Source organism: Heloderma suspectum, chromosome 7, assembly GCF_057233095.1.
Source record: "Heloderma suspectum isolate Gila_16-S chromosome 7, 16-S_ref, whole genome shotgun sequence".
NCBI classification, from domain to species: Eukaryota; Metazoa; Chordata; class Lepidosauria; order Squamata; family Helodermatidae; genus Heloderma; species Heloderma suspectum.
In genome coordinates, this window is record NC_139464.1 from 115,310,020 (window position 1) to 115,334,221 (window position 24,202).

The window sequence follows — 24,202 nt, forward strand, 5'->3', positions numbered from 1 at the left end:
CTTTTACCCATGTTCCCAGGCTATATAGCCACATCTTTGTTTTGTTTTTTCAATGCATTTAATGGTTGTTGCATTTACTTTGAGCATCTGTGTGGCTCAATATTCTTCCTTTCAAGGACCACACTGTAGTATAAAGATTAAATCAAAATCAGTTCCTTGACAGAGTTCTATTCCCTTGGAAACCAATATCCAAATGCTGCACTTTACATGTCATGCTGTGTTAAGCTGCCTCTCTGCCCAGAAATGCCTGGTTAACAGATTTTCCATCACTGGGTTCACCTATTGTGGAAACAGCTGTAAAAATGTGATTATGTGCTAAGGCATCATTGCTATTTCAGAATAACATTCCAGCCTTTGACTCTGCAAAACAGTGACTTAATCTTTTGGAGCTAGGGATGGTGGAGAAATCCACCACGGACTCCAGTGAGGCTGGATTCTTTAGAATCCAGCCCCCCAGAGTCCATGGCAGAATGGACTACCCCCCCGAACCCCCCCGGGATGGACCTTACCTGGCAGCTGTGGCTGCTCCAGGTCGGGTTGTCGTCTTCCTTCTGCAGCTGGGCTGCAGAATGAAATGGCGGCCGTCATAGCGGCTGCCATTTGCGTTCCTCCCCGTGATTGCCTATGTAAATATCTACGCTATTTGCGTTCCCCTTATTTTTACTGTCTTAGTCTACGTAAATGTTTACATAGACTAAGACATGCCAAAATAAGGAATGCAAATGGCGGCGCCCATGGGCGCCACCATTTGCGTAGGTGCGTTTTTTCTTTTAAATCAGCCATGATAGGCTACGTAAACATTTACATAGCCTATCACAGAGTTTTTTAAAAATCAAGCCGTGATAGGCTACGTAAATCTTTACTTAGCCTATCACTTTTTTTTTTTTTTACTGGAAATGGCGGTGGTGGCAGCCGGTCGGAAGACTGGCCGCCACACCACCGCCGCACCACCGCCACACCACCACCGGAGCCTCTGCCACCAGGATGATCCGCCCAAGGTAAGTCCCATCCCGGGGGGGGCGGGGGGGCAGACAGTTCCGCCACCGATTTCGGCGGGCCGAAAGCCAGCTCCCCGAGATTTGTGGCGGAATTCTCTGACATCCCTACTCAGAATGGGGAAGGGCATACTGGGGCTGGTGCAAGAATGCTTGTTGGGTCTAAATGTTAAGTGACAGTGGCAGGGTTAAGGAGGGCAAAAATGGCCAGCACCAGCTCTTGTTGGCCTCTTTCGATTCATCTTGGCATAGTGAGCATGCCAGAGATGAGTGGCGGGAGTGGGAGCAGTGACTAATCAGAGAATAATGCTAAGAGCTTTTCTACACGTGGCAGTTATGGTGTGCTCATGATTCCTTATGGTTGTATGGGTTCTTTAAATGATGAGATTAGGGAAGTCGGAGGAATCCAGCTGGAGGGTGGAGCTGGACAAGCCTTCATCAGCTCGGCCCCCTGGACTTTGGCTCATCTTCTGCTAGCTGGCCCGACTTGGTCTGGAGTAAGTTGGGCCAGCTAGTGGATTTTGTGGATTTTTTATTTGTGGAAGTAGACATCTGCACAAATTGTGGCCACAATTTGCATAATTTGAGCAACTTGTGGCCATGCTTTGCATAATTTGCTCAGATTTCGGCATTGAGTTGTATAATTTGCGCAAATGTCTATTTCTGCCAAAATAAAAAAAATGAAAAAGAAAGAAGTCCTTTCCTGAAAAGGATTTCGGGAAAAACCTGTGGCACACCTCACAAATACAAACCAAGTTGGGCATACAATGGAACTCTGGCAAGTCCCCAAAGGGCCAGATTTCCCAGGGACAGACACATCCCTATTCGTGATCCTCCAGTTTTGCTTCTGCTTTTTAAGAGCACTTTTAGAGTGGGGAAAATTTATTTATTTAATTTCTTAATCACTCATCTGGCCAGTCACCTGGCCGCTCTGGGCAATGTACAGCAATACAATCAGTTTTAAAAGAATAAAATTCTACTTTAAAACATCATATTTCTAAAAATACCCTAACCCACCCCAAATGCCTGCCTGAACAACCACATTTTTAAGGCGTGGCGGAATAATAAAAAGGTAAAGGTGTCCCCAACCAGTCGTGTCCGACTCTAGGGTGCGGTGCTCATCCCCGTTTCTAAGCCGAAGAGCCAGCGCTGTCCGAAGACGCTTCCGTGGTCATGTGGCTGGCATGACTGAACACCGAGGTGCATGGAACGCTGTTACCTTTCCCGCCGAGGCGGTACCTATTTATCTACTTGCAATTTCTTGCTTTCAAACTGCTAGGTTGGCAGGAGCTGGGACTGAAGACGGGAGCTCACTCCGTCACACGGCACTCGGGTCTCGAACTGCTGTCCTGCCGACCTTCCGGTCTGCAGTTCAGCGTCTTAACCACTAAGCCACCGCAGTCCCTCCTAAGCCACCGTAATGGGTTATTATTTCTGAAAGTGAAAGAAAAGGCGTTTTCCTACTTCTGCATGTGCACCATTCCACTATAGCACTGTGCCACCTAAAGGTTATGTCGTGGAAAAGCAGTTTGCATAGAGCTGGGATCTCAATTCTGCGATGAAACCGCAAGTAGATACAACGATAAACAGCCTCATGCGGAAAAGCTCTAAGTCAGGGAAGGGCAAGAACATGGCCCACTCAGGATCCCTCAGCGCTAGTCCCTGGTGAGTGGCGACTGGGCAGCAGAGGCTGGCAGATCAGTGGCACCCCTGCAATCATAGGACTGAACAATGCTGAACAACGGTATCACATGATCTGGGCACTATTCTCCCCCAAAAGTCATTTTCACACTGCTGAGGTTCTTAAATTCACTGTTTCATGTCCTTGTTGTACAGCCTATGCACTACTGCAGGCTTCCCCAATGTGGTGCCCTCTGGATGTTTTTGGAATTGAGCTCCCATAAGCTCCAGTCAGAATGGCCCATGGTCAGGAATGCTGGGAGTTGTAGTCCCAAACATCCTAGGTTGGGGGAAGGTTGCTTAATTACACATTAATTAAGTCCTGGCTTAACTTGCCATAATGCCCCATTTAAAGCCAATCTGAGTGATCGGTGTACATTGCTTGCACAATTGCTGACGTGTGCAATAGCTTACGGAAAGAGAAGGGTTGCTTGCTTATTCAGAATAATTACCTATGGCAGTGCATAGGCAATGTTATCTTCAGAACTGAGAAATCATAGATATTGACAGCAATCATAGATATTGACAGCCCTTCTCCGTGAGCCCCTGCCAAAGGAAGTGAGGCGGGTGGCTACTAGGAGGAGGGCTTTTTCTGCTGTGGCACCCCGGCTCTGGAATGAGCTCCCTGGTGAGGTTCGCCTGGCACCTACACTGTATTCCTTTCGGCACCAGGTGAAGACCTTTTTATTTTCCCAGGCATTTTAGCATTTTAGCTTTCTAGACTTTTAGCTTTGCTGTTTTCAATCTGTATTTTAAACTCCTGCACCACTGCTGCTAGGTTTTATTGTGGTTGTATTGTTATATTGTGGTTTTAATGTCCTATATATTTTAAATTATTTTATTGCATGCTGTTTGGTTTTAATTTTTGTGAACTGCCCAGAGAGCTTTGGCTATTGGGTGGTATAGAAATAAATAAATAAATAAATAAATTCCTAGGCTTAAAAGCATCCACATATTCGGGGTGTGTGTGTTTCCCCACTGTATTTTACCGTATTTCACTATAGGTCCAATCTGTCTAAGGGATCTTGTTTTATTTATTTAGACAGCAGTGCTATGGACCCTAGACAGAGTCTGGTGGGGGGCAGGGGGGGCATAGGATCTGACCTTGGAGACACCACTCTGACCACAGACCCAGGAGTCCAAGCTCCCTGCCCCCCCCCCCGCCAGCACAGGGAGAACCATGTTGGTTGCTTCTCCAAGGTTGCAAAAGCAACCTTGAAGGAAAGGTAAAGGGGCATTCCTGTGGGCAAGGAGGGGAGGGGACTGGGGCGGCCAGCTTATGAGAAATTCTCTGGCCACCCTCCTCAGCTTCCTTCCCTCCTGCTCTGCACAGCCCCAGCTAGACAAGTGAAGAAGCCCGTCTAGCTGAAATGCAGAGCGGGAGGAGTGTGGAGGTGAAGATCACCTCCACCACTCCTCCCGCTCTGCACTGGATGAGTTCAGTAGCTCATGGCCATCCCCGCAGGATTACACCCTGATTTGGTTTATGCCCCACCTTTCTACCAAGAACATGGCACTCAAGGAGGCATTATAAGCCTTAAAAAAAGCAGCTTTGTTTTCTTTCTTTCTTTTTTGTTTGTTCCTTTTCTTTTTCTTTTGACCTCAGGATTTTTGCGATCAATTCATGCCACAGCCCCCAAGACCTCCTTGGTATCAGTGGACTTCAGTGATCAGTGATTGGTATCAGTGGACTTCAGGGTTGGACTGGGGGCATCTTGAAGCTTGCCTGAATAACTAGTGGCCTTCTAGGGGCTTTGGCCTACAGCTCCCATCAGCCCTAGCCAGCATAGCCAATGGAAAGGGACGACGGGGGTTGTAGGCAAAACATTTAAAGGGCCACAAGTTGCCAACCCCTGCCATACACACTAACCTGGCACTAACAATGCAATCTTATGCATGTCCACTCAGAAGTATTGATTTATTTCAATTTTTTTTACCCACTTTTCTTTGTAAAATAACCCCAAAGCAGGGTACAAGCAATAAAACACAGTAAAAGTATGCAACATTAAACACACACACACACACACATCTAATAGGTGAGAACAGTGACAGATAAGTAACAATTTATACAATACGGCAAAAGAAAAGAGAGGAAAATGTAATTAAAAGCTCGGGTAAGTTGGCACACTGAAAGCTTCCAAGATGTGGTGCCAGCCATATATGAGAGGGAACCTCTCAGGCAGCCCCTCATAAAACACACTGACATAGTCCAGTCTTGAGCTTACTCGTGCATGGATCACTGCAGCCAGGCTATCTCTGTCCAGGAATGGCTGTAGCTGGCGTACCTCCCAAAGCTGGATAAAGGCAATCCTCACTGGGGAGACCACTTGTGCTTCCATAGACCATGATGGATCTAGGTAGGGATGTTAGGGAAAAGCGTCACAGACTCAAATGAGGCCAGATTCTTTGGAATCCTGCCTCAGGAATCCACGGCGGATTGGCCCCACTTACCTCCTCTCCTGGAGGATTCTGCACGGGATAGCATGGCTGCTTGTTCTACCGGGAGCCCTTCACCTCTGCGTGTCCATAGGCTTATACGCAAGATTCACAGATCTATTTTGCATATAAGTCTATTGGGACATCCTGCTGAGTGCTATTATTTTTAAAACAAAATGGTGATCGGTGTGGAGGTGAAGGGCTCCGGTTGATTCAAGTAAGTGGCCCTCAGCTCTGCAGAATCCTCACATGGTGGAGCCGCTCCGTGCGGATTCCAAGGGGGAGGAACGGATCACCCCCCCATTCCCCACCAGAATGGACGGTGGGGAATCCGTACATCCCTAGATCTAGGATCACCCCAAGCTATGCACCTGCTCCTTCGGAAGGAGTGCAGCCCCATCAAGAACAGGAAACATCCCTAATTTCCAGATGTCGGAACCACCTATCCACAGTGCCTCTGTCTTGTCAGAGTTATCCCCACTTAAGTGTATGTAGGATTGCAGCCTCATTGAACTCAGTGGCACTTCCACTGGCATGCGCTGTAAGTTTCAGAAGAGGTTTGACCATTTGTGAGAGTGTCATGCTATTCTCAAGAGCAAAAACATCCTATCCTTGTGCATTCAGCCTGCTGTGCATGTACAATCTCTTGCCAGGGTCTTTCCTGGTTGTAGAGCTGTTTTGTTGAGTGCAGCAACATTTGTATGCCAAAGAAAACCAATGTATCACCTGAGTGGCATGCCTCACCCTGCCCCCTGCCCCAAGCACCACTTTCCCTACCAGCCCTACGGCCCAGTTCATTTGTTTAAAACAAATATACTATTTAAAATAATCCTTGCTGGATTTTTCCTAGGGATGTACGAAAGTCACTTACCTTTTCGAAGGGTGACATTCACGGTGGAGGGGAGGCGCTCCGTCCCTCCCCCCGAAATTCTATCCGGCCGGCTCCACTCCACGGCGATTCCACGGAGCCACCGGCCGGGGCTGCCCGGAGCCGGACATCCAGCCACTGGGCAGCCTGCAGGAACGCAAATGGCGGCTGCTGTAGCTGCCGCCATTTGCGTCCCTGTATTTTGCCGTAATAGGCTATGTAAATATTTACGTAGCCTATCACGGCAAAACAACAACAACAGTGAATGCAAATGGCGGCGGCTACGGTGGCTGCCATTTGCGTTCCCTGTTTGTTTGGGCCATGATAGGCTACATAATTATTTACGTAGCCTATTACAGCAAAAGAGATGGGTGCAAATGGCGGCCACTACACCATTTGCGCCCCTCACTTTTGCCGCAATAGCCTACGTAAATATTTACGTAGGCTATCACAGCCAAAACAAAAAGGGAACGCAAATGGCGGCCGCTGTAGCCGCCATCATTTGCATTCCCTTTTTTTTTTCCATGATAGGCTATGTAAATACTTACGCAGCCTATCACGGCTTCCGCAGGGACGCAAATGGCATCCCTGCATTAGCCGTGATAGGCTACGTAAGTATTTACGTAGCCCATCACATCTATACTGAAGAAGTGAATGGTGGCCACAGCCACCATTTGCAAAGCAGTGCGAACGGCAGCAGGTAGGTGTCCCGTTTTGTACGCCTTTCGCAGGGCGGGGGGGCGGGGGGGCTTCATTCCGCCACGGATTTCGGGGTCCGAATGCACTGTCATTCAGCCTCACCGAGATCCGTGGCGGAATTCTCTGACATTCCTAATTTTTCCTTTGCTTCCCTTTAATGAAATAAGGAAGGTTTGATCAGAAATGTGAGCGATATGACTGCACTTTTCGAATGGTAATAAAACTCTCTCTCTCTCTCTCTCTCTCTCTCTCTCTCTCTCTTTTGCCAACCACCTGTTTTAAAGCACAAGGAGAGCGAGAGCTGTTTTATGTAAAATTGGGAGGTCTGGGAGACTGTAGCTTATACATAGCCATAGACAAATTAATGTAATCAAAACCTTCATATTACACATTTGATTTATGTTTGACAACTGAACAACAACAAGAATTACTTGCCTTCATATGTTTAATGAAGCCCAGAAGTGAAATAAGCTAATCCTAATGGGTGATAAAGTGAATGTGTAAGACTCTTTTTGTAGGGGAGCATGTCACCATGTGAGGCCTCACATACCTACTGAAGTGGTCCAACTCAGAAACAAGTTTACCATCTCATTGGAGCTGCAATTCTTTGGCCCCCGAGATGGCCATAGGAGAGGTGTTGGAGGAGGAAATCTGTTCTTGGATTCTTCTGTTCCTGCAAATATTTCAGTGTCCTTTCCTTCTCCAGCACTGGAGGCAGGGGGAAGGGACAGATCGGGGGCTTGGTGTGGGCAGAGGTCAGGGGTGACAATGGGAGGGAAATGAAAATGTGGGTGGAAAAGAGTGGCAAACACCCTCCCTCCCTCCTCCCTTCCTTCTGCTCTGCTAAGCAGAAGTCCAGCACGGCTTAAGAAATGTCAGAGAACTCCAATATTGGAGTGCCCTTCATGAATAACAGGATTGCCCTGTTGCTGTTTGGGTGGGGGGGGGGATGGGACTAGGGATGGTTTGGGACCCTGATTCCTTCTGGGAATCTGGCAGAGTCCCCCCTGCCCGCACCCCAAGCCCTGCTGACTGAGCCCCTGCCCACGCTCAGCAAGGGCCCGCACTCATCCCGGTGGCCTCGTTGAGCTCTGCGGTCGCCATTTTTGAAAAATAAAATGGTGACTGCCAAATGCGCATATTTGCGTATGCACAAAAATGTGCATTTCTGTGAATGCACATTTTTGCATATGTGGAAATGTGCATTTTGTTAATGTGCATTTTTGCGCTTATGCAAAGATGCACATTCACAAAATGCACACTTTTGCACATATGCAAATATGCACATTTTTGTGATCACCATTTCATTTTTTGAAAAATGGCGACCACAGAGCTTGACGAGGCCACTGACATGAGTGCGGGCTGCTTGCCGAGTGCGGGAGGGGCTCAAGCGCGGTCCGGGGACCAGTAGCAAGTGGGGGCAGAGACTGGCCGGCACCTAGAGAACCCAGGCAGGGGTGGGTTCACACATCCCTAGATGGGACACCCCACTTTTGGTGTCCTCCCTCAACTCAATTTTGGATTGGACCACAGTCTCTCAAAAGTCTGGCACAATGCAAAATTGATCCACATTGGCCTTGAACCTTTCCTGCCACTCTTACAGCAAGTGAAGGGGGATGCTGGAATGAGGTCTCTAGGAATTGTGAGCCATGAACATTCACTCCAGAATGCTGGGAATGATGGGTCTCCTTGCTTTCCTTATATCTCCATGTTATAAGAGCTCTGGAGAGTAAGGAGACCAGAATAGTCTGGAGTGGGCCCAGCCATTGAAACCTACTCTCCTCACACACTTTGGCCAATTGGCTAGTACTGTGAAATGATGTAGCATTGCTATAATTTTAACATGAATAACTCACTGGAAAAAACTTCAGTGAGTAATATTAAGAGAGGTTTTATTTATTATTACATTATATCCCGCCTTTTTTCCTCTTGCAAGGAAGTCAAGATGGCTTACATGGTCCTCCTTCTCTCCATTTTATCCTCACAAAAGCCCTGTGAGGTAGGTTAAGGTGACAGTCTAGCCCAAAGTCACCCACTGAGCTTCATGGCCAAGTGGGGTCTCTCCAGAGCTCCAACCCAACACTCTAACCAGTACACCACACTGCCTCTCCAATCGCCTGGTGCCTATGTTGCACTCTTTTGGGCACCAGGTGAAGAAGACCTTCTTCTTTTCCCAAGCATTTTAGTCTTCAGTTTCTCTCATTTTAAATCTGTTAGGGCGCAGTCTTACATCTTCTGCCCTCAGTGTCCATAAGCCTCCAGATTTGGAGGCTTAGAAGCCTCCAGTACAGAGTGGGAGGAGCGATGGAGCCAATGTTTTTTGTGCTGAATGGGCTTTTTTGCCTATCTAGCTGGGGCATTCTGGAGGGGGAGGGAAGGAGGCTGGGGCAGGGGGCTTGGGATAGCTTGTATTCCAGGCTATCCAGCTCCCTCCCCACCCACCAGAACACCCCCTTTACCTCCTCTCTGAAGGTGAGTTCCGACCTCGGAGAGGCAGCCGACATGGTTCTTTCCCAGATCTGAGGTATCCTATGACGCCGATGACAGAAAATTGGGCGGGATAGCTAATACTTTGGAAGACAGAAACAAAATTCAAAGTGATCTGGATAGACTGGAGCGCTGGGCAGAAAACAACTGAATGACATTTAATAGGGAGAAATGCCAAGTTCTGCACCTAGGAAAAAGAAACCAAATGCACAGTTACAAGATGGGGGATACCTGGCTCAACCACACTACAAGCGAGAAGGATCTTGGAACTGTTATCGATCACAAGCTGAATATGAGCCAACAATGTGATGTGGCTGCAAAAAAGGCAAATGCTATTTTGGGCTGCATTCATAGAAGCATAGCTTCAAATCCCGGGAAGTACTAGTTTCCCTCTACTCAGCACTGGTTAGGCCTCATCTGGAGTACTGTGTCCAGTTCTGGGCACCACACTTGAAGAAGGATGCAGACAAACTGGAGAGGGTTGAGAGGAGGGCAACAAAGATGATCAGGGGACTGGAAACAAAGCCCTATGAGGAGATACTGAAAGAACTGGGCATGTTTAGCCTTGAGAAGAGAAGACTGAGGGGAGACAGGATAGCACTCTTCAAGGACTTGAAAGGCTGTCACAGAGAGGAAGGCCAGGATCTCTTCTTGATCATCCCAGAGTGCAGGACACGGAATAATGGGCTCAAGTTACAGGAAGCCAGATTCCGGCTGAAAACGTCCTGACTGTAACAGCAGTATGCCCTCACCCGGCTCCAGCTTGTCTGGCTAAAAGGGGGGGGGCCATTGCGGGCAGGTGGGGTGACATGACGCAGGGGCCTTTGATTGGTGCACCCCAGTGGCACCACCATGCAAGGAGGGGCAGGCTGAGTTGCCTTAAACTCAGCCCCCTTCTCAAACTCAGCTCTCTGGCTCAACGCAGCTAGAGAAAACTACAGCTCCGCCAGAAATGACGAAGGACACCGGCCTGCTAGAGAACGGCTTCGTCCTCGTTCCAGCCGCCTGGACTCAGCGTGCTTCTGCGCACCAAAATCTTCGCTTGGTGATATTGTTCGCCTCCTTCCCTCCTTTGCCGGCTCCTTTCCTCTCGCCTGCCCGTCTGTTTGGTCTCCTCGTGTACTCGCTCTCCTGCCCGCTCGCCTGCCTGTCCGCGCGCTCGCTCAACCCGCCCGCCCGCCAGCCCGCCCACTCGCTTGCCCGCCCGCCCACTCGCCCGCCCTGCCCGCGCGCCCGCCCGCTTTCCTGACCGGCCCGCCAGCCGCCGGGCCGGCTCACGGCCCGCCTGCCGGCCGGCCTGTCTGCCCAGCCGCCGGCCTTGCCGGCCTCTTCCTCCTCGCCTCGCCGGCCTCCCTGAGGTGTTGCTCCCGGCGGGAGGCGTCGGCGGGCGGGTGAGCGCGGCGCCGGTGTTTGCCGGCGGCAGCGCTCGAAGCGATGGTCTGATTGCCCCCCCCACTGGTATGCCGAGCCTGCCTGTTGGAGGGGCGCCTGGCTGCTGAGCCGAGTCGGGGCGTGTATATCACAGCCCGATTGGTCGCCTCCTATGGGCTTGGGACGTCTCCCCCTCCCACCCAAAATAAATAAATAAATAAATAATAATAAAAAATAGGAAGAGCTGCGGCTCAGTGGTAGAGCACATGCTTGGCATGCAGAAGGCCCCAGGTTTAATCCCTAACGTCTCCAGGTAGGGCTACGAAAGAATCCTGCCTGAAACTTTGGAGATCTGCTGCTGCCAGTCAGTGTCAACAATTCTGTGCTAGATGGACCCAGGGTCTGAATCAGTATAAGGCAGCTTCCTATGTTTGTATGAAAAGAAAGCTTTAATTAAATAAATATTATTATTATTATTATTAATAATAATAATAATAATTAATTAAATTATGATTATTAAATATTTAATTATAAAATTGTGTAACAGCGGCGACTGCCTGTTTGGCGCCTCCCGTGACAGGGTGCCCTCGGCTGTGGGCGCCCGCGCTCAAACGCAGCTCCATCACCTTTGGCCCCTGGCTGCGCCTCTTGAAAATCTGATTTTCTATCTAAATGGTAGTGCAGCGCTCCCATCTTCATCCCCAGGCCTCTCTGTCTCAGTCTGGAACTCATACCCGCAGATCTTAAGACTGTGGGGTGGCTGCCTATTGTCTGGGGTGCCCAGCGGCTTTATTAACTCTTCGATAGTGGCAAGGGCTCCTTATTGGGCTCTCTCAGTCTAATCCAGTAGCCAAGTCCAGACACAGACAAAGGGATTCTTTTCAAAGCTTTATTCTTCCTTTGCAACTTAACAACTCTACAGGTATCAACTAGATCTGAGCAGCAGCATCCCTATGCCCGAAGTTGGAACACTTGGTCCCCGTTTGAAAAGCAATTACTGGCAGACCCCTGAATATAAGGACTAGGGAGAATCCCTCCCCTTTTCCCTCGGATCCTCGGGGCGCAGCCGTTGAGTGCGCGCCTTCACTAAGTCTGCTATCTGTGCTCGGTCACTCCCTGGATTGCTAACTAAAACTAGGAATGTGGGGGGGAGGAAACTCCGTCAGCTGTTGGTCCTGGGAAAGAGGAGTGCGCTCCTCTCCCAGGAGCGACTGCTCTTCCTCAGCATTAGAACTACTCTGGGATTCTATGGGCTCAGTGTCCACCCTGACAGATAGCTTGCTTAATTCACCTCCTGCATCATGCCTCCTAAGAAGGGCCAGGGTGGTAAGAAAAGGAAGGGGAGGGCCCCGCTCCCCCTCCCCAAAAGTCCGCTGCCAAGGCCCGATTCTGACTCTGATGCGGACGCAGACCCGGTACTGGCATCATTTTTTTCTAGGAGTGCACGAAAGCCACTTACCTGGCCTCGCAGCTTGTTCGCGGTGGGGGGGAGGCGCTTCGCTGCTCCCCCCAAAGTTCAGGCCGGGGAGGAGGCTTCCCGCCTCGCCCTGCCGAAATTCAGGCTGGGGGGGAGGCTTCCTGCCTCGCCCGGCCGAAATTCAGGCCGGGGAGGAGGCGCCTCGCCTCGCCCGGCCACGAAATAAAAAGTAAAAAAAAAAACGCCCCTGTGATAGGCTACGTTAATCGTCACGTAGCCTATCACGGGTGACTTTTAAAAAAAAAAGCGCGTATGCAAATGGCGGCCCCCATAGGGAGCCGCCATTCGCATTCCTTATTTGGTCGCTGTTGTCTATGTAAATCTTTACGCAGACTACGGCGAAAATAAGGGCAACACAAATAGCATTGCCCTTATTTTTGCCGTAGTCTACGTAATCTTTACGTAGACTACAGCGACCAAATAAGGAACATGAATGGTGGCTCCCTATGGGGGCCGCCATTAGCCGTACGCGCTTTTTTTTTTTTTAAGTCACCCGTGATAGGCTACGTGATAATTTACGTAGCCTATCACAGCTGACTTTGCAAATCTAGCCGTGATAGGCTACGTGACGATTAACGTAGCCTATCACAGCTAGATCTGCAAAGTCAGCCGTGACAGGCTACGTTAATCGTCACGTAGCCTATCACGGGTGACTTTAAAAAAAAAAGCGCGTATGCAAATGGCGGCCCCCATAGGGAGCCGCCATTCGCATTCCTTATTTGGTCGCTGTTGTCTATGTAAATCTTTACGCAGACTACGGCGAAAATAAGGGCAACGCAAATAGCATTGCCCTTATTTTTGCCGTAGTCTACGTAATCTTTACGTAGACTACAGCGACCAAATAAGGAACATGAATGGTGGCTCCCTATGGGGGCCGCCATTAGCCGTACGCGCTTTTTTTTTTTAAGTCACCCGTGATAGGCTACGTGATGATTTACGTAGCCTATCACAGCTGACTTTGCAAATCTAGCCGTGATAGGCTACGTTAATCATCACGTAGCCTATCACGGGGGTGTTTTTTTTTTCTTTTATTAGAATGGCGGCGGCGGCAGCCGGTCGAAAGACCGGCTGCCGCTCCTGCCCCTGCCGAAGACCTGACGAACCGCCGGCTGGACCCGCCGCCGGGAGGGACATTAGGGAAAGGTAAGTCCCGTCCCGGGGGTGTGTGCGGGGGGTGGGGGAGTGCAGAGAATTTCTCCCCGAAACTTCTTCGGGTGGCCGAACATGTTGGCGCTCGGCCCCCCGAAGTTTCGGGGAGAAATTCTCCCCCATCCCTAAGTATTACAACATCTGGTTCTGGGTCCACCATGTGCTGGGTTAGGCAAAACCAATTGTCGATGCCTTGTCATAAAATTAGGTCAACATCTTCCGGGCCTTAGCCGTGGGTGCTCCATTCCCAGATCCCATCCTTGCATTACTATGGGAGATCAGGATACTGAAGCCAGGCATTCCAGCCTGCATTCCATGGCTCTCCGTACAGGATCCGCCTGCGACAGAGCAGGGTGTGTGTGCCGCGCATTATGCAAAACCTCAGCGATAGGATTCATGGCCTTTATCTATAGATCATTGGCCACAATTTCACGCCTCCTTAAGGAACAACAGACTATTTGGGACCATAAGTCGCAAGCTGGCCATTTAGCCTTCCAGCCCACAAAGGTGGGTTTCACTGACTCCATGTCAGAATTTAGGTTTCAGCGTGCAAGATAGTGTTGAGCACAGATGTTTGCCTGCATTAGTAAATTAACCACCCTCTTTCTCCGGATACCCCTTTCGGGGTCCGGGGGTCATGGCCCTCCATTTGAGCTTTCCAATAAGATGTTTCCCTGTTCCACGTAGCAGCCCTAATGGAATGCAGGGTTGGTCTGGGCTCACAAGGCCGACTTGTCCCGGAGGGCCTTGATTTGCTGCAAGGTACAGGTCTGGCCCAAGGTAATCCATTTACATATTTGGTGATCAAATTGATCAGCATGGCAAGGGCACGGCAGTGGCCCACGGCCAAACGCAAGTCAACGGATTATGCTCTGGTGGCACCTTATGGGTTTTTATGGCATGCCACGGGTCTGAGGAGGGGCCTCCTTTTTTATCACTTCAACGGTTTGCTGTTGACTTAAGGACAATTGTGTAGTTTCCCTTAATGTGCTTCTTCCTTAGACGAGCAGACTCGTTGTACGCCGGTACGGGTGCTCTTACATGGGCACATTTTGATGTCTGGAGCTGCATGAAGAGCTTGTATGTCTTCTTCAGAATTCAGCTTCTGTCACCCTGTCACATTAAGATCCAGTGGCTCCATAGACGTGGCATACGGTGGGACTCCCCTCCTCACTCTGTCCCACCAAGTTTGTCAGTCTTCCTCCGCAGGTCCAGCTGCTGCACATTGGAGGGAATGACTTCAGCTGTAAGCCAGGAGAGGACCTGATGGAACAGGCCTTGGTTGAGATGAAGGTGGTCCGGCATACCTGGCTGGAAGTAGCCTATTGCAGCCCTCACTGCTCCCATGGATCAATGGGAAGGAATGGAATGACGTTGCCAGTGGCAGGGCATGTTGGAAAGTGCACAGAGAAATGGCTTATTGCCAGGTGAATGAGGTGATGGATGAACCACCCGCCAGGGAATTCTGTGGACATGGAGGGAGTGTTACAGGTAGGACGGTGTTCGCCTGTCTCATTTAGTGAATAACGTATGTCTGTCTGATCTGCAAAGGGGCCTGCGGGAAGTTCTTCTGCGCAGGTGGGGGGAGTTTCACAAGCTCTAGGCTTGTGACTCCTGTGGCGGCTAGGACGGGCAAAACAGGAAAGTAGGGATGGTGTGCATGCAGAGGCACCTTATGGTGACAGGTGACGCTTGAGGGCCCCCCGAACAGGTTGTGCGGCTCGGCGGGGGGATAAGGATTGCCTGGGAGACCAACCCTACTCACTCACCCAGGTGTTTCGCGGCACTGGGTTGGGGGTGACACCGGAAGGTCTACCTCCCCCAGAAGGGGCAGTCTGGAGGGATGGCAAGTTCACCGCCACCCCTCAGGCTGGGTATGTTTTCGCCCAAGAAGTGCCAGATAGCCGCTGACACAGTTAGATGCCCGTCCTAGTTACCCCTTTGCAGCTATTTCAATAAATGTGGCCCAATTTTCATCCCAAGCTAGTTGTCTGCGTCTTCTTTAACCCATCTCCGCTCGCAAATGACAATGGAACCAATTACCTGGGGAGGTGGTGGGCTCTCCCACACTGGAGGCCTTCAAGATGAGGCTGGACAGCCATCTGTCATGGATGCTTTGACTTGGATTCCTGCATTGAGCAGGAGGTTGGACTCAATGGCCTTGTAGGCCCCTTCCAACCCTACTATTCTATGATTCTATGATTCTATGGCCCCTCAGATGCTCTCCCGAGGCCATAGGATTGCTCCCTTACTGCATTTTAAATCTTTGCACTGCTGCTAGGTTTTATTTTGGTTTTTATTTTATACTGCAGTTTTAAACTTGTATATTGTATTTGATTGTGTTGTATTTTATGGCTTTAATTTTTGTGGACTGCCCTGAGAGCTTCGGCAATTGGGCATTATAGAAATGTAATAAATAAATAAATAAATAAATGATATTTCTTGATTTCAACTTCAGTAATCCTCAGTTCTGCTGTTATGAAGTTTTGTTCAGATGATGATGACTGTTGATAAGATATTTGCACAATTAGGCCACCAAGTACTTTTCTAATATGAGTTTTCACTCCTTCCTACGACTGACATTTATTATTGCTCTTCACTGGAACAGAACGTGAAACTCATGGAAACGTCTCTCATAGGTTATTTCATAAAAATGACAGAAAGGTTTTGAAAAAGTGCAGTTGCTCTCCCTTTCTTTAATATTCTGAGTGAATCACTCATCAGCTCTTGAATAATATATTTAAAATAGGGTCTGTTTGTTTCACCCTTTGACCCCCCCACCCCCCCAAAAAAGCGGTGGCGGGGGCACACTTCTCCTTCATGAAGGGAGGCTAAAGCCTCGATTTAAGGTATGTGAAATATGTAACACTTGAAGACAGGTTTCAGGTTTGGTGACCCAAACCTGAACCTCTCTAGCAGCTACAAAGAGCATGTGGTACATAAGTTTCAGTGTGCAAGCTGCAGGTTGAGGTACATACATACGCCTCCCTACTGGGTTCTTATTTATGTAACCAACTAAGTTGAAACAGATTGTAGGAGTCAATAGCTGAATGAGTTATGGTGCTGTCTTATACTACAGGACTTTTTCCTTAGAACCATTATGTGAACACAGGTGCCTTTCGTTTGGCCAAGCTCAATTAAATTCTAGCACAAGATGCTGATTATTTCAATCCTTGGCTGACCTGGGTGGTTTAAGGGCAGCTTCCACTCCTTTATCAGAATGAGACTGAACGCCAGTTGTAGGTTCATGTGGTTTCATGGTTGTTGGTTACCATGAGTGCTTTGTTAATCTGCAGTCCAGGCCCTCAAGGAAGAGGCAATCATCATGGTGCTGAGGCCTTAATTTTGAATTTAGGGATGGGCAGATTCCCTACCTGCCGGTCCGTGGGGAATCCTCCCGCGGGGGGGAGGCAATACGTTCCTCCCCCCAGAATCCTCTTTGGCCAGCTCCGCTCCGCAGCGATTCCGCGGAGCTGCCAGCTGGGTCCAAAACACCAGCAATACGGCCGCCATGCCGTATCGCTGGCTGAAGGGAATTTGACTGACTGTGGCCATTTGCAGCTGTTAAGGTCTTAAAGGTAAAAAAAAAAAGGTAAAGGTGTCCCCAACCAGTTGTGTCCGACTCTAGGGTGTGGTGCTCATCTCCATTTCTAAGCTGAAGAGCCAGTGCTGTCCAAAGACGCTTCCGTGGTCATGTGGCCGGCATGACTGAACCCCGAGATGCACGGAACACTGTTACCTTTCCTGCCGAAGTGGTACCTATTTATCTACTTGCAATTTCTTGCTTTTGAACTGCTAGGTTGGCAGAAGCTGGGACTGAAGACGGGAGCTCACTCCATCACGCAGCACTCGGGTCTCGAACTGCTGTCCTGCTGACCTTCCGGTCTGCAATTCAGCATCTTAGTTTAAGGTAAATGCAGCCATAAATGTGTCCATGCTTTTCATTCACGTGATAGGCTATGCAAATATTTCCGTAGCCTATCACGTGAAAAAACAAGGCCACAAATGGCGTCCAGGACGCCATTTGCGTCCCTGTTTTACGTGTTTGGAGTTCTTTTTTACATGACGGGAATTCTCCGCCATACCTAATTATGATGCAGTTGTAGGAAGGGACTGACCATTTTTCATACTGTGTCTGCACTAGTGTAAAATGAAGAACTGACTACACATCACATGCAATGCAGAATCCCAGGGTGCAGTAGCACAATGAAATGAAAACAGTTTTTTTCCCAGCCCTGTTACCGGAGTCAGCTTAACACATGACAGCCAGTATGGTGTGAGAGCCAGTGTGGTGCAGTGGCTAGAGTGTTGGACTGGGAACCTGGAGATCCGGGTTCTAGTCCCCACTTGGCCATGGCAGCTCACTGGGTGACTTTGGGCCAGCCACACTCTCTCAGGCCAACCCACCTCACAGGGCTGTTGTTGTGAGGATAACATGGAGAGGAGGAGAAGGATTATGCATGCCGCCTTGGGTTCCTTGGAGGAAAAAAGGTGGGATAAAAATGCAATAAATAAATAAATAAACAAACAAACAAACAAACAAACAACAGACACATCCAGGAACACATCCAGTCGATTCATGAACTCTACTTGTGCACATTATTGACTAGGTATATCTCACAGTTGGTTGAGGAGAAAAATCTGTAATTGTATTAAAAATATGTCAGTTCATTGGTACATCTCTTGGTCAGGGCTACCTCTCTTTTTGAGGGCCTTTATTGAAGTCCAGCAAGACAAGGAATATGGTGGAAAGGGGGAATAAGAAGCAATGGCAACCCCTTCACAGTTCACACCCACCCTCTCCTAGGGATGTACGGACTGTGAAAAATCCGCTCCGTCTGTATTTCATGGATGGTCAGGCGCCTTTTGTTCCGTCGTCCGCCCACAGGCGGATGTGAATATTTTTTTTCCATAATGCGGAAAAATGAGCAAATAATTACGCACATATTTACATAAGTATTTACAAAAATTTACCTCAGTATGCAACATTTAGCGCATTGTCCCCCAATCCATTCAATGTTTCCTCAGCAGGAACTTACATATTTTTCTACAGATTTATATGCATACATTTTGGGAAAGTAAAAAAACAATATCTGAAAGTCCACGGACTCTGCACAGCCTGAGAGGGGCACTCCGCAGTAGATTCTGCAGGTCGGACTCTTAGAAATCTGAGCTCGTTTTAATCTGTCGCAAATTTCTCCAGCATCCCTACCCTCTCCTTTTTCCATAGAAGCCAGTGGTCCCCATTGACTAAGGTGGGAGATGTTTATGGAGACAGGAAGAATATTGATACTGGGACATTCCACCTCCACTGACATTGGGGCACCAGCAGTTTGGGCAGGAGGGCACGCTTTGACCCTACTTCAGCTCTGTTCTCAATTATTGATTGATTGATTGATTGATTGATTGCATTTATATCCTGCCTTGCAAGGAACCCAAGGCAGCTTACATTCTCCTCCTCCTCTCCATTTTATCCTCACAAGAACAACCCTGTGAGGTAGGCTGGGCTGAGAGTCTGTGACTGGGCCAAAGTCACCCAGTGAGCTTCTATGGCCAAGTGGGGACTAGAATCCGGATCTCCTGGCTCCCAGTCCAACACTCTCGCCACTACACCATGCTGGCTCTTCCATTTTAAAGCCAACTGGAGCTGCTCAGTTCTACAGAAGAAAGTAAAAGAACTGCAACAGGACCACTCTGAAGAAGGTGCTAATAAAAGATGGCTCTGTCCCAGAGAGTAGGGACCCCAGGGCAGGGTTTGCTTCTACATTAACTGTGCCTGCAAGCACTGATGCTTAACTGTTTCCTTATAGATGATTTTTTTTTTTAAAGCCCTGAGACACACACATAACCATACATTAAGGAATGGCACACTTAAGAGGACATAGCCCCTAAAATAGCTTGCTTCCCCATTCTCTGGCTGTATAAAACCCGAGGATTGGAAAATGAAAGAACTGTAGATATAAAGACTCGTGACAAATTAGTTAGAGAAAGTATCGAAAATGAGTTCGCTTATTTTCAGTGAACTTCGTACGTTGATTAATAAGAAAGGTATAGAGTACAGCAACCTTCTCCAGTGCTGGGAGTTGTAGTCCAAAACATCTGGAGGGCATCAGGAAAGGCTGCAGTGCAGACATTAGAGGTACATTCTGGAGGTATTGTATAGCTAATGTTCTGTGTGGATGTGCGTGTATGCCAGCGTGCACATTTGTGGTCGTATTACACTACAAAAATAGGCAAGATCAGAACCAGAGGGTGAAAAACAAGGTGAGCCTCAAAGTGGTACTCAGGCACTCAGCTAAATGATTTTTGTTGTTGTTGTTCAGTCGTTCAGTCGTGTCCGACTCTTCATGACCCCATGGACCATAGCACGCCAGGCCTTCCTGTCCTGCGCTCTCTCCCGGAGCGTGCTCAAGTTCGTATTCATTGCATCGGTGATGCTATCTAGCCATCTCATCCTCTGCCGTCCCCTTCTACTTTTGCCTTCAGTCTTTCCCAGCATCAGGGTCTTTTCCAGAGAGTTTTCTCTTCGCATTAGGTGGCCAAAATATTGGAGCTTCAGCTTCATTATCTGTCCTTCCAATGAGCACTCAGGGTTGATTTCCTTTAGTATGGACTGATTTGACCTCCTTGCAGTCCAGGGGACTCGTAAGAGTCTTCTCCAGCACCACAGTTCGAAAGCATCAATTCTTCAGCGCTCAGCCTTCCTTATAGTCCAGCTCTCACAGCCATACGTTACTACTGGGAAAACCATAGCTTTGATTAGACAGACCTTTGTCGGCAAGGTGATGTCTCTGCTTCTTCCTATGCTGTCTAGGTTGGCCATAGCTTTCCTCCCAAGGAGCAAGCATCTTTTAATTTCATGGCTACAGTTACCGTCTGCGGTGATCTTGGAGCCCAAGAAAGTAAAATCTGTCACTGCTTCCATTTCTTCCCCTTCTATATGCCAGGAAGTGATGGGGCCAGATGCCATGATCTTTGTTTTTTTAATGTTGAGTTTCAAACCAGCTTTTGCACTCTCCGCTTTCACCCTCAACAAGAGGCTCTTGAGATCCTCTTCGCTTTCTGCCATTAGGGTGGTATCGTCTGCATATCGGAGGATGTTGATAATTCTCCCAGCAATCTTAATTCCAGGTAGGGATGTATGAAAGTCACTTACCTTTCGTGGATTATGTTGCTGGTGGGGGGGGAGGCACTCCGTCCCTCCCCCCGGAATCCTGGCTGGCTGGCAGTGCTCCACAGGGATTCTGCGGTGCCACCGGCCGGCTCCTCCAACAGCCGGACATCTGACCGCTGGCTAGCAGGGATGCAAATGGCGGCGGCTGTAGCCACCGCTGTTTGCATCCCTGCAGTCAGCCGTGATAGGCTACGTAAATGTTTACGTAGCCTATCACATCTGACTTAAAAAAACCAACAACAACACACGTACGCAAATGGAGGCGGCCACGGCCGCTGCCATTTGCATTCCTTATTTTGGCACGTCTTAGTCTACGTCAAGATTTACGTAGACTAAGACGGCGAAAATAAGGGGAACGCAAATAGTGTAGCAGATGCTACACTATTAGCGTTCCCATTATTTTTGCCGTCTTAGTCTACGTAAATCTTGACATAGACTAAGACGTGCCAAAATAAGGAACGCATATGGCGGCGGCCGTGGCCGCCGCCATGTGTGTACACACGTTTTTTGTTTTTTTAAAAAAAGTCAGACGTGATAGGCTACGTAAAGATTTATGTAGCCTATCACGTTTTTTTTTTTTTTTAACTGGAAATGGCGGCGGCGGTGGCGGCCGGTTGGAAGACTGGCCGCCGCAGCCACCACCGCCGAACTGCCGCCACAGCTGCCACCCGAGCCGCTGCCGCCAGGAAGATCCGCCCCAGGTAAGTCTCGTCCCGGGGGGGGGGCAGACCGTTCCGCCACCGATTTCAGGGGGCCTGGTATTCGGCCTCCCTGAGATCCATGGCAGAATTCTCTGACATCCCTAAATTCAGGTAATTAAAAAAGGTCTTCCTAAGTGCTACCATGATGCCAGGCATTAGGCAGATTTAGAGACCTAGTAGTGAGGAAAGCAGGAAGTACAAGTTCCCAGGAGTAGGACTTGGAGGAAAATCCAGTGGGAGCCCCCGTGCTTCTGTGGTTTCTTGCCTACAATCCCTTGGAAGGAGTCATCTTCCAGGGTATTGGGGGCTGGGCAAAGTTGATGGCCAGAAGGTGCTTTGTGCTGGGAGGAACTCTTAGTGTTCCCAACAAGTTACATCCTCCAGGTCTCCACAAACCTCAGAGGGCCCCACCAATACTGCAATGCGTTACATGTGGGGCTGCCTTTGAAAATGGTCCGGAAACTTCAGCTGGTCCAAAATAGGGCAGCAAGATTGTTAACAGGGACTGGCCTGCGAGCTCATATTACGCCAGTACTTTTTCAGCTGCACTGGCTGCCAGTCCATTTCCGGGCCCGATTCAAAGTGCTGGTGTTAACATTCAAAGCCCTAAACGGCTTGGGGCCAGGTTATCTGAAGAATCGCCTCCTCACATATGTGCCTGCCCGGACCTTAAGATCATCGTCAGCAGCCCTTCTCCGTGAGCCCCTGCCAAAGGAAGTGAGGCGGGTGGCTACTAGGAGGAGGGCTTTTTTTGCTGTGGCACGCCGGCTCTGGAATGAGATCCCTGGTGAGGTTCGCCTGGCACCTACATTGTATTCCTTTCAGCGCCAGGTGAAGACCTTTTTATTTTCCCAGGCATTTTAGCATTTTAGCTTTCTAGACTTTTAGCTTTGCTGTTTTCAATCTGTATTTTAAACTCCTGCACTGCTGCTAGGTTTTATTGTGGTTTTATTGTTATATTGTGGTTTTAATGTTCTATATATTTTAAATTGTTTTATTGTGTGCTGTTTGGTTTTAATTTTTGTGAACCACCCAGAGAGCTTCTGCTATTGGGCTGTATAGAAATGCAATGCAATCAATGAATGAATGAATAAATAAATAAATATAAATGGAGGGGCCCACTGTATAATACTTTGCTGAACCCCCACTCCCACCCCCGGAGTCTGCTCTGCAGCTAGTCAATGGTCAGTTCCAAAGACAAGGGATACATCTTACTTTACAAGCAAAACATCCTCCTAGTATTGGTGATGATAACTTGCTGAAGCTTGCATATTTTCTTGGAGCTTATCTAAATATTTCTGAAGAAATCAGCTTGCCATGATCGTGACTAAAATATTAATTAAGAGCTTTCCAGTACTTCCTGAATTTGGGCAGACCAAAAACAGGCTGTGAAAATTGAAGGCTTTCACTCATCAAGGCAACTGTTAATTACAGATACATCTTTTGATGTAAACATGATAGTGCTTTCTAAGGATTTGTAATACTCACAGAGAAATGTTGCTGGTCTTATCAATGCTCTTTTAGGTTTCCTCAACATTCCTTAGATATTTTTCCCAAGCAGAAACCAACAAATCTACCTCAATATTTTACTTTTATTTATATGAAACATTTATATCCTGCAACTGCATTTAAATCCAGTTTCATGATCTATCCATTTGCTTAAGTAATTTTGTAACCATTTAGAGCCACACACATTTAGGCACAAATGAACGCATCCATGAAGACCTATTAGCGTTTCAGGTGCCTTCAGCTAGGGCGTGTCCACATAGTTAACTGGTGATTGTTTTCTCATGGTAGAGGAAATAGGTTGGCCAGTTAGGAATCATCGAAAAAGAGGACAAAAGAGGATACACATTTGCATTAATGCGCATATGCTAATTTATATGTATAGATGCACATTTCGCAAGAATTACTACAATTTAAAAAGAAATACAATTGTACAGCCATGTCTCCTACTTTACAAAGGACAGTCTTCTATTTGAAGGTCTGTCAGAGGATAGTCCTATATTTGAAAATGTCCTCTTTTTGAAGGGCACATCTGATTTAAAGATAAAGTACTGAAGGGAGAGCAATGGCCTTGAAGTTGGCAATCAGCAGTTAGTACCTGGACACCAGACAGGACAGTTATACAGGTCACCTGGTCATACTCTTCCCCACTGTGGTGAGGCATATTGTATTTTTAATTAAACTACAGTAATTACTTCAAACATTTGCATCCATAGACATAAATTAGCATACGTAAAATTTATGTAGATCCATGCCCTTTTGTGTCCTCTTTTTGGCAATGTGTAAATGGCCACCCTAAATACATCTCTTCATAGTGACCAGGTGACCTGTGTGCCTGCTCACTCCGCTATCCAGGTGCTAACCGTTTGGGCGGGGGGGGAATTTCAAGCCCCCCCGTTCTCCTTTCGTACAATAGTTCTTGAATGGAAGTGAGCTTATAAATAAGTAAGTAAATAAGTAAGTAAGTAAGTAAGTAAGTAAGTACCACTCTCCACTTTTTATGGAATTGCAAAGCAACGTACTGAAGTTTCCTTTCTGATTTTCCCCTCCTCTGAAATATATTACAAAAGGAACTCTTTAAATGGATCATTTATTTTAAGGGCTTCTGCTCTTCTGTGAGTATTTAGGCAAGTTTCCCATCATAATCCTTTGCCACTATTTATCCTGTAACGATTGCGTGTCACAGTAACGGATGCTTTGTAATGGAGATATAAAAAAATAGCAGCCAGTGTTATACTAGTAAAGTGTGGCTGTGCTAAGATTTCTGCATATATTTTCTTTGCTCTCCTCTGTGTACATTAATATTTGTCTTTGGTGCTAAGGAGATAGGTAGGTAGATAGATAGATAGATAGATAGATAGATAGATAGATAGATAGATAGATAGATAAAAATTGATGATGCCATTGGACCTTTGCTGGGGCTATAGTTCATAAGTTGCCTGTCATGTGGTATAATAGTAGAATTGTATCCAACTGAATTCTTTTCTTTAAAAGTTACTATACCCAAAAGGTTTTGGCAGTTTGTTTCTTTGCTCAGCACCCCCGCCCCTCCCGCACACACACTCAATTGGATTACCTCCCTCTCATAATTTTTTTCTTGGAGATACTTGGCTGTCCACCCATTCTTTGGGGGGTTAAGTCATGAATGAAACAATATTT